Genomic DNA, 9,072 nt, shown 5'->3' with positions numbered 1-9,072 from the left:
AATCCTGAAGGATCCTTTCTAGCCAGGATATAAATATACAATTCTTTAGCTCACTAATTTACGAGGGGAATTACTAATAACCATTTAAATAGCACCACTGTAGTATCAAGGTGCTCATGTCTCAGATGTTGTACAAAGTGAAAACCAAGTCTTAATTATGAAGCTAAGTGCCTGATATTTCCCCAGCAAGAGCCAGCTTTGCTTAGTTTAACTGTGAGAAGTTACCAGCACAACAACATTTTTTCACCACACTGTTCTGATAGTTGCTTTGGGACAGTTTTGGTTATCATTGCATCAAAGTTTATATACCAGATGACTTGCTTTATTTGAGAATTTCTGGGGAGATTTCCGTGTGTAGTGTAAGAGGAGAGATGGCCACATGCCATTAAGAGAGCACAAGGCTGAGGATGAAGCAATAGTGGTCATTAGGGTAAGCAGTAATAAGCAACACCATGTACGTCATTGTTTCATTGTTATTTTTTCATTTCTGAAATGATGACCACGAGCAGAAGTGGAGAAAGAAGAAGGAAGACTAATAGCAGCTGCCTTGAGTCACCAGAAGCAAAGATTTCATCGAATCATAAAATCATTTAGGCTAAAAAAGATCACTAAGATCAAGTCCAACCCTCAGCCCATCACCACCATGCCCACAAAGCCATATCCCTCAGTGCCCTATTTACCCTTGAATACCTCTAAGAACTGTGACTCCAGCACTTCTCTGGACACCATGTTCCAATGCCTTCCCACTCTTTCTGAGAAGAAATTCATCCTTAATATCCAGACTGAGATTAGTGGAGCCCTGCCTGCACAGCTTTCTAGCCATCCTACAGAGACTCACTGATGCATGCAGTGGGCACCCAGTGTGAATCCAGAATGAAGTCTCTCTGGCTGTGTGTGCAGAGCAGAACTACTGAGAGGACAAGGAGTCCCTCACATCCTTCTTGACCTGTTTGAGGCAAGTAATCATTCACTGTGTAGATACTGAACTATACCTAGAGCGCAGTCAGCTTTCCCCTAGGGCAGTACAGCTCCAAGAAGGCAAAGGACATCACTGAACATGTAGGCTCTGTGATGGCAATAGGACCTCCCAATATGGCAGCCTCCATAGCAGATGTGGCTGGCAGCACAAGAACAAGGACCTGACAGGACCCCAGACAGCTGGGCTCGATGATCTTCATGATCTTCTCCAACCTCAGTGATTCTGTGCTTCCCAGAGCACTTCTATGGCTGTTCTTACCTGCAAATCAAAGTTCATTCAGTGGAAAAGCAAGTATGGGAAAAGCTGTCCATTTCTGATGTCTCAGCAAGGAGCTAGGCAGCAAAGCCATGCCTTGAGCTGAAGTTTATTCTTACTCCCATTCCCCCTCACCCTCTCCTTTTGATGGGTCAAACATGAGGGCATGATGAGTTATGTCTCACTGCTCAGGATGGATCCAGAACCAAGGGCTGTCCCACATAGTTTGTCTAAATAATGTTTAGTCTTTCTTTTATTAAAGTTTGTCTCCCAAAGGCAGAGTTGTCCCTCTCTGCCAAAAACAAGCTAATTATTTGCTGGGATTGGCCCAAGCCCTGGGTTGTTTGCTCAGTTGCCTGGAAAGATGCCGTTCATTTTGCAATGTCTGGTGTTGCCCAGTCAAATGTGTTTCTGATTAATGAATCCAATCTCTGTGTGTTTCTAAAAAAGGATGAGAGCAGAAGGAAACATGCAGGGCTCCTTGCTGTGCATGATGCAAATCTAAGTGCCAACAAAAGAAACAGTGAAGGGAAATACAACAGGACTTCAAGGTTTTGCACTGATAGCATCAAGAATGTCCAGTGGATAGCTGTCTATTCTCCTTAGTCTTTGATTAAGAGTAAGATTCTTTCCTATTTCATATTTCAAGCCCTGTGAAAAGTAGGAGAAGCAGTTTCAGGGCATTAGGGTTGTGGTGGAAGGCAGCAGCAGTTAGGTGCTGTTACACAGGCATGTCTAGACACATGAGAAATAGGAACGGGTGAGATCTGCACCATGAGGATATCACTGTGCTATTAGGAAGTTACGTAAGTTGTTTGTTCAGTTCTGAGCAAGAAGCCAGGAATATAAGGGGAGCATGGAAATGCAAGGCAAATTGCTTTATCTTCTGGGCTTGTGGTCTTCTTGCTGATGCTCCTCCCTTCCTCCACAGTGGACCTCCTCGCTCAGTGTCAGATAAAAAGCGGTAAGGATTGTATCATCGCCTCCTCCAGCACAGAAGAAGACCTGAAAAAAAGAGTATGCACTTAACCAACCTATTAGCAGACCGAAAAGCAATTGCTGGCTCACGTTTCATCCAGATGCACTCATTCTCCTGTCACTTTTTCTCTAAGCAGTGGCACCTGGGAGCACACGGCGTTACGATCTCGGAGGCTCTGGGATGTTTCAGTGCATTCATTTGAACACACCTTGCACTTGCTCAGGACTTGGTCATACCCCGCTTTCAATCACAGAGGTTTTGATTCCCAGGATCCTCTCCAGCATGCTCTGCAAGCTGTTGAATTAGGCTGCCTCAATGCCCGAGAAAGAAACCATAAAGGATTTCCTCCTGTTCCTCACCCAAATGATTTTCTGAACACCATCTTCATACTGCCTGGTTTCAGATGGAGCCATGAGACTAAATGGCTTGGAAAGAGACTTGGTAAGATTCCAGATGAAAATAAAAACAACCACAAAGCCCCAAACAAGAAAACAAAATTAAAAATTAAAAACAAACAAAAAAAACCCACCCACACAAAAAACAATCCACCACAAAATCAAACAAAAGCCTCAATCTCTTTCATTGCCATCACTGCAGTCAGTCATTGTATCAGCACCATGCCAGACCTCAGAGGAGAAGATTGGGTGAATGCAGCTTTTCTCAGAGTAAAGTGTGGTTTGCATTGTTGTCTCCTCAGGGAAGACAACATGCATAATCACTCCATAAACCAGGCAGACATTCTATTTGGTATTCAAATTCTCTGGCTGCCCATAGAAGTCATCGTTGCCCATCCTTGGGGGTGTCCAAGGACAGGTTGGATGGAGTCCTGGGCAGCCTGAGCTGGTGCCTGATTTAGAGGTTGGCAACCCTGCCCATGGCACAGTGGTTGGAGCTAGGTGTTCCTTAAGGTCCCTTCCTATCCAAGACATACTATGATTCTATGATTTATGTCTGCTGGCAAACACTAGGGCTGCAAAGAGCTCTTCCCATTCTGTTAAGGAAAGACACAAGCACAAGAGAAATGCCAGCACTCCCAAAGAAGTGTTCCAGTTTATGACACCTGGCTCAGCAGAAAGGCACCTAGAGGCTTTCCTCTCCTCACCACCAGCTGTGGGATGTCCAGGCCTGATGACTACAATGAAAATCAGGCTGCGTGACTTCATTAATGACTTGCCAGAAGCAAACGATGTGGTGAGCATGTGCCACGGCCACAAATCAGCCACAAAAATGGCTCTTCCAGATCTGGTGGTGGGTTGGGTTGGTGTGGACTCACACTGCACTCACACTGCACCAAGCCAGGGACTTGGTGTGGGGAAGGGTGAAAATCAAAATGGTTCTTGAGCTGCAAAGTGTGGTTGACAGTCTGTGACTGTGAAGGGAGGAGAGCTTTCCCTTTCCATGAATAATAAGGGAAAACTGAGGCCAAGGAGAGTCATGAGAGTAATGCTTGTAATGAAGCATATAAATAAATACATGGATGTTGCTTGCAAGTTTTAATTCAGCATTTCCAGGTTAATCTTATGGGAATCTTCACAGTGCTTGTGATTGCTCCAGATGTTTAATTGATTTTTCTTTTTTTTTAATAAACTAATTAAAAGAGAATTCAGAAGACCTTCCATTATATAATACAGATAATTATTTTCCGGTGTATATTTAGATTTTTTTTTACCTATTCCGTCTAACTCACTCTCATAGAATCATAGAATTGTTTGGCTGGAAGGGACCTTTAAAGGCCATCTGGTCCCATTCCCCTGCAATGAGCAGGGACGCCCACAGCTCCATCAGTGCTCAGAGCCTGGTCCAGGCTTTTACTGAGTCCTAATTTCTGATACCACACGCATCAAGATTAAATCATTTCAATAGACTGAAATATTCCAAATATTGGGAATACTCGACATTCAGGACTCAAATATCCAATAGACTGAAATATTCCAACATTCCATTATGATTAAATAGCAACGCTCTGAAAAGGAATGCACTGCAATGTGAAATTCAGCTTGAGAAAAATATACACTGGCAAAATGACACGTCACAAAACCTTTCCTTGTAATGTGTTCATTGGAAGACGTCCCCTTACTTGTGGTTGAAATACAAAACCCTGTGTGTGATGTACGTCTAGAATTTCTTCCAGATATCTTCAGCCTATTAGCATTAGTTATCTTGTGCTTTCATGGGAAGTACTTGGAACTCAATCAAAGGCACTGTAGAAGCTGCCCTACACCACTGCAGTCACAGGTGCTGTATTCCATGGGGGTGGGTTCACACACATCCAGTAGGGAAATTTTGCCTTATAAACACTTCTGTGTCTTCTATGAATATATTCATCATTATCACAAGTTTCCCCTTTGGGGTCATCACTGTAATTTCTGCAGTGCCCTTGAATGATGTAGAGCTAACATAAAGACAGATGTGTTTTATTGTGGGTCAGGGGGCATAAGCCTCACGTGGGAGAGATGGCTTTATAGATGGTTGCTCACTCTGTGCAGATGCTTTTGGGGGATGGTGAGGGCAAGGATGCACCTCGAACAGTGCTTGTGAAAATGGAGATGGACTCAAATGGTGCCCTTGACTTGTTAGAGCTTGAAGAATGAATGGGAGAGAATGCAAAGTGAACTGAGTGCTGAATGTGGTTCTCAGTGGGATCCTGAGTCCAGACTTGATGTCCTGGTGTATAATCTGAGACAAACCAGAACCAAGCACTGGGATACAGCACGAGATGTGCTAAGGGGAGGGAAAGGAAGCCTTTAGGCAGGCCAGGAACACATCCACCTCCAGATGAGCCTGGTTAGCCATGCTGCCTGCCCTGCATCCTGCCTGGGAGGGTCCCAGCCCTGTGATGTGTGGGAGGGTGGGATTTGTCACCCTGACACCATGAGTGTTACACCACCAGCGCTTGACAGGGTGACCAGCAACGCTGGTGCTGGAGCCAGACCGTTCTGGTGATGGTGGAGCACAGCCATACTGAGTCAGAGACACAAACAGAGATCTGAGAGAGCTGGTAATCAAGTGCCAGAGGATTTCTAAGCAAGCTGCATGTTCAGCTCCAACTGTTTTTTGCCCTTCTGGAAAACCCCTGACAAAATCCATCCCAAGTTCTGGCAAGTCGAAACAACATCGTGTTCAACTTGCAAAACTATTTTCTTCTTTCTTTAATTCCTACAAATGTGGTTTTATCCCTAAGAAGAGGAAGGAGGCAACGGTGTCCCAGAGCCCTTCTGCTAACGAGTTTCTGTCTGCTTCCATTTTTGAGACACAGAAACTCTCAGTTGCATGACACTGCCTGGGAGCACCAGGAGGAAGGCAGCAGGAAGTGTAGCTGGCACAGAGTGGCATAGAAGAGAGATGTACTCGAGGAAAAGGAAAGAGGAAACACTGGTCAACAGCTTGCACTTTCCTTCTCCCACTGCATGGGAAGAAAATAGCACAGAAAAGGCCTGGCACAAACTTTATGTGGATTTTTTTGTTATTAAGAGAGGAATCGCCGCCTGATGTCAGAAGGAGAGTGAGGCAGATCTGGAATGTACATAAGAATGTGGGTGAGAGTGAGCAATCCCAGTGCTGCTCAGTGACTGTTGTTCCACACATTCTTTCAAGGGAGTGATTTAATTTGGAGGGGACAGGGACTGCCCCTACTGGGGAGTTACACAGAATCTTCCAGATGAGTCCAACAAATGCAGACTGCAACAGCTGAATCTGGATTTAAATCATTCCTGAGTTTTGAAAGTATTTGCAGTTCTCCAGTTTCAGAGCTTCTCCCATTCCAACTAAAACTGAGTGAATAACAGAAACCCTTTTGCAAGACTTCTGGCGCAGGAATAAGGCATTCAGTCTCCCTCGGGTGAAATCAAGGCTATTGGCACTACTAATCCTTCCAGCTGAGGAGTTTCTCTTCCCAACCGTGGCTCCCAAAACCATTGCTTTTCCACTTTCCCAAAATAATTCCCTATTAGGAAGGCAGCATCCCTGCAGCAAAGAGAGGGACACACCACAAGCACATTGTGAGCACCACTGAATTTCTTATAGCAAGGAATGGAAATTTGAGCAACAGGGCTTCTTCACTGGTTGTAATGGGGAGCATAGCACTGGGGCTGGGGCTGAATGTTGGGTCCTCCTCCAGCACAGGGGACCTGGAATGAGGTTTTGCTACCATGGCCATCTGCCTGTGGGGACAGCCAGGCCACCTGGATGTTTTGTGTTCATCTCTTGGTCTTTCTGGGGTTTTGATCAAAAATTCCAGCCTGGTCTTAGCAACTTCTGCTGACAAGCATTTCTGTGAAAGTGGTACTTTCCAGAAAAAAAAAAAGAGTGGTCTTGGTGAAATATTCATGGCTTGCACTTTCTGGGATGATGTTTATCCTTGTTGAGAGAGGAGAGGAGAGGAGAGGAGAGGAGAGGAGAGGAGAGGAGAGGAGAGGAGAGGAGAGGAGAGGAGAATCAATTTAATCTTCTTTTTTGAAATATTGCCAGTTGCCTTTAAATTCACCTGCTCTCTCTGGTAGCAACTGCTAATGTAGAATTGAGAAACAGATTGTTTTCTTCTCCCTTGGAGCTTGTTCTTTCAGAAACCAATGTGAATGATATAAGTTTATGTATTCTGTAATATAGGCCCCATCAAGCAGGGATGCACAGTTGGTCTGAGGGGACACAGAATATGTCAGAATTCTGAAGAACAAATCAACCTGATCTTATTAACTTCTGAAAACAATTAAGGGAAAACTTTTTTTTTGCTATTAAAAGATAGAAGATTTGCTAACGAACGGGAGCAGATTTAAGCATTATTTCTTTGATCATATGATTATATGTTGTAGCCACCACTGTTGGATGCATACATTATGTCAGTTTCACAGGATTTGGGTTGTGGGGCAAAACCAGGTCATTTCTCCAGAAACACAATGCATAAAATCAGAATAGCTGAACTATCTCACAAAATAAATAGGAGTATGCATGTTTTGGCTTTTATTCATTCCATATATAACTACTTGGACTTTCATGCTTGAGTTTTCACTGTGTACACTTCAGTTACTCACTGTTTACTCACTTTCCTTGTTTCTGTGCATAGCTTAAATAGCAACAGGAGAGGGAACATGTGAGATGGACTGTAAATCCCCTAAAACCACCTATAACACCTCCGTGGAGGAGCACCAGAGTCATGTCTTCCTTGGACACACCATAGGGAAAGCCAGACAACAGTGTGCTGCTGATAGAAAGGGGATCATTTAAAAACAAGCAGGCAAATCGATCTTTTTTTCCTCTCATCTCCAAAGAATTTATTGGTCTGTGGCTGTTCTGCACCTGGATGGTTGTGAGTTGTAAGATTTTGGTGCGGCAGTCTCCAATGGTTGCTACTGGCGAAGTCTATCCTTGACAATTACATTCCATCTTGGTGAATCTGCTATAACAAAACATGTTTTTGCCTCACTGCAGTCCTGTCAGTGGCAAATCTTAGACTTCACTAAGACAAAAACATCACCTTTTGGATTCCACATGGCATTTCTCTTGTGGTGTCATTTATTTAGAAAGAAAATTTCTCTTTATCTTTTTGAGTGAGTGTCTTTGTTTTATCTGCAAAGAATGTAAGAGCACTTGCAGGATGAATCATGTCTATTTTGTTTGCTTGTGCAAAATCATAGCTGCTATAGTTGTCGTTATTAGGTTAATTTAAAATAATAAGGAAAACAGCACAAGAACTCTTTTGATCACTGACTTTTCAGTTGCCATTGTCCTTTGAATGACTTTATGTGATAACCAAACAAAACATACACTGAAGTCCTCCCTGCCTACTGAGTTTTGCAGTCTTAAAGTCGGTTTGAAATTATTTGGAGCTATATATGTATATATATATATACACACATACATGTAATGAAGGATCAAAGAGTAAGGAGAAGCTCAAGAGGCTCTTTAGGAATATTGGCACCAGCCAACTGCATATTTGTGATTTGGGCATGCAGTGACATGACCCCCAATTGCTCAGGCTTCTCATACACACTCATGCACTGCATCTCTTCCTGTTTAAAAACACTGAGGCATTTATGTGGCCGTGTGGTTTTAGGGCCTCTTGGCTGCATCTCAACACCTGCTAGAAGGGCAGCATCCCCTGATGAGTGCTCAGCAATTTGCAGCTCAGAATTCCAAAGTTTGCAGCAGCCTCATCTGCCTCCATCACCCCTTTAACACCCAGAGCACTGGGCGACGTTTGGTTGTTTTTCACACAGATGTGTTTGATTAAAGAGACATTTCACTGTGTTACGAATCAGAATGTGTTTATTCAGGAAAACACTGCCTCCCCACCCCCACCTCCATATTTAAACTGCAATAATTAGCAAAACTTTTTTATTCGACACAATACAATTACGTTGACATGTGTCTATTGCTAAAGCCCCCAACGCACTGTCTCACAACACAGGCTTATATATGAAAAAGTACCCTTTACATATAAAGGTTCTGATATTCTGCACACTATCTGCTTGCCAAAGGCAGAAGTTCTGCTCTTCTACCACTGTCAAGCTTGAGGAACTCAGCTGAAGCCCCTGAAATTACATTCATATAAAGTATAAACAAATCACATGTTCTCTTTTTTAAACATGAAACCTATTCTTCCTCTTGAGCATAAGCTTTAGAAATACTCCTTTTCAGACGGTTGCTTATGTCAAAGCTCACTCACTTCCTTGGCATCAGAGCATCAGTAGAGCTCATTTGGCCCTTCAAACTGGGTTTCATACAGATTCTTCACATTTCTGTGGTTTCTTTTCTTTTTTTCTCCTTTATATTCCTTCTTCTCCATTTGTTTTTTTTATAAGAATGACAAATAGAAGCAAAGAAGAAGAAGCAGAATAAAACAAACAAACAAACAAAACAAAAC

The sequence above is a fragment of the Lagopus leucura genome, unplaced genomic scaffold (genome assembly GCF_019238085.1).
Source record: "Lagopus leucura isolate 7727_CA_CO unplaced genomic scaffold, USGS_WTPT01 Super-Scaffold_100022, whole genome shotgun sequence".
Lineage (NCBI taxonomy): Eukaryota > Metazoa > Chordata > Aves > Galliformes > Phasianidae > Lagopus > Lagopus leucura.
This window is presented reverse-complemented; position numbering follows the sequence as displayed.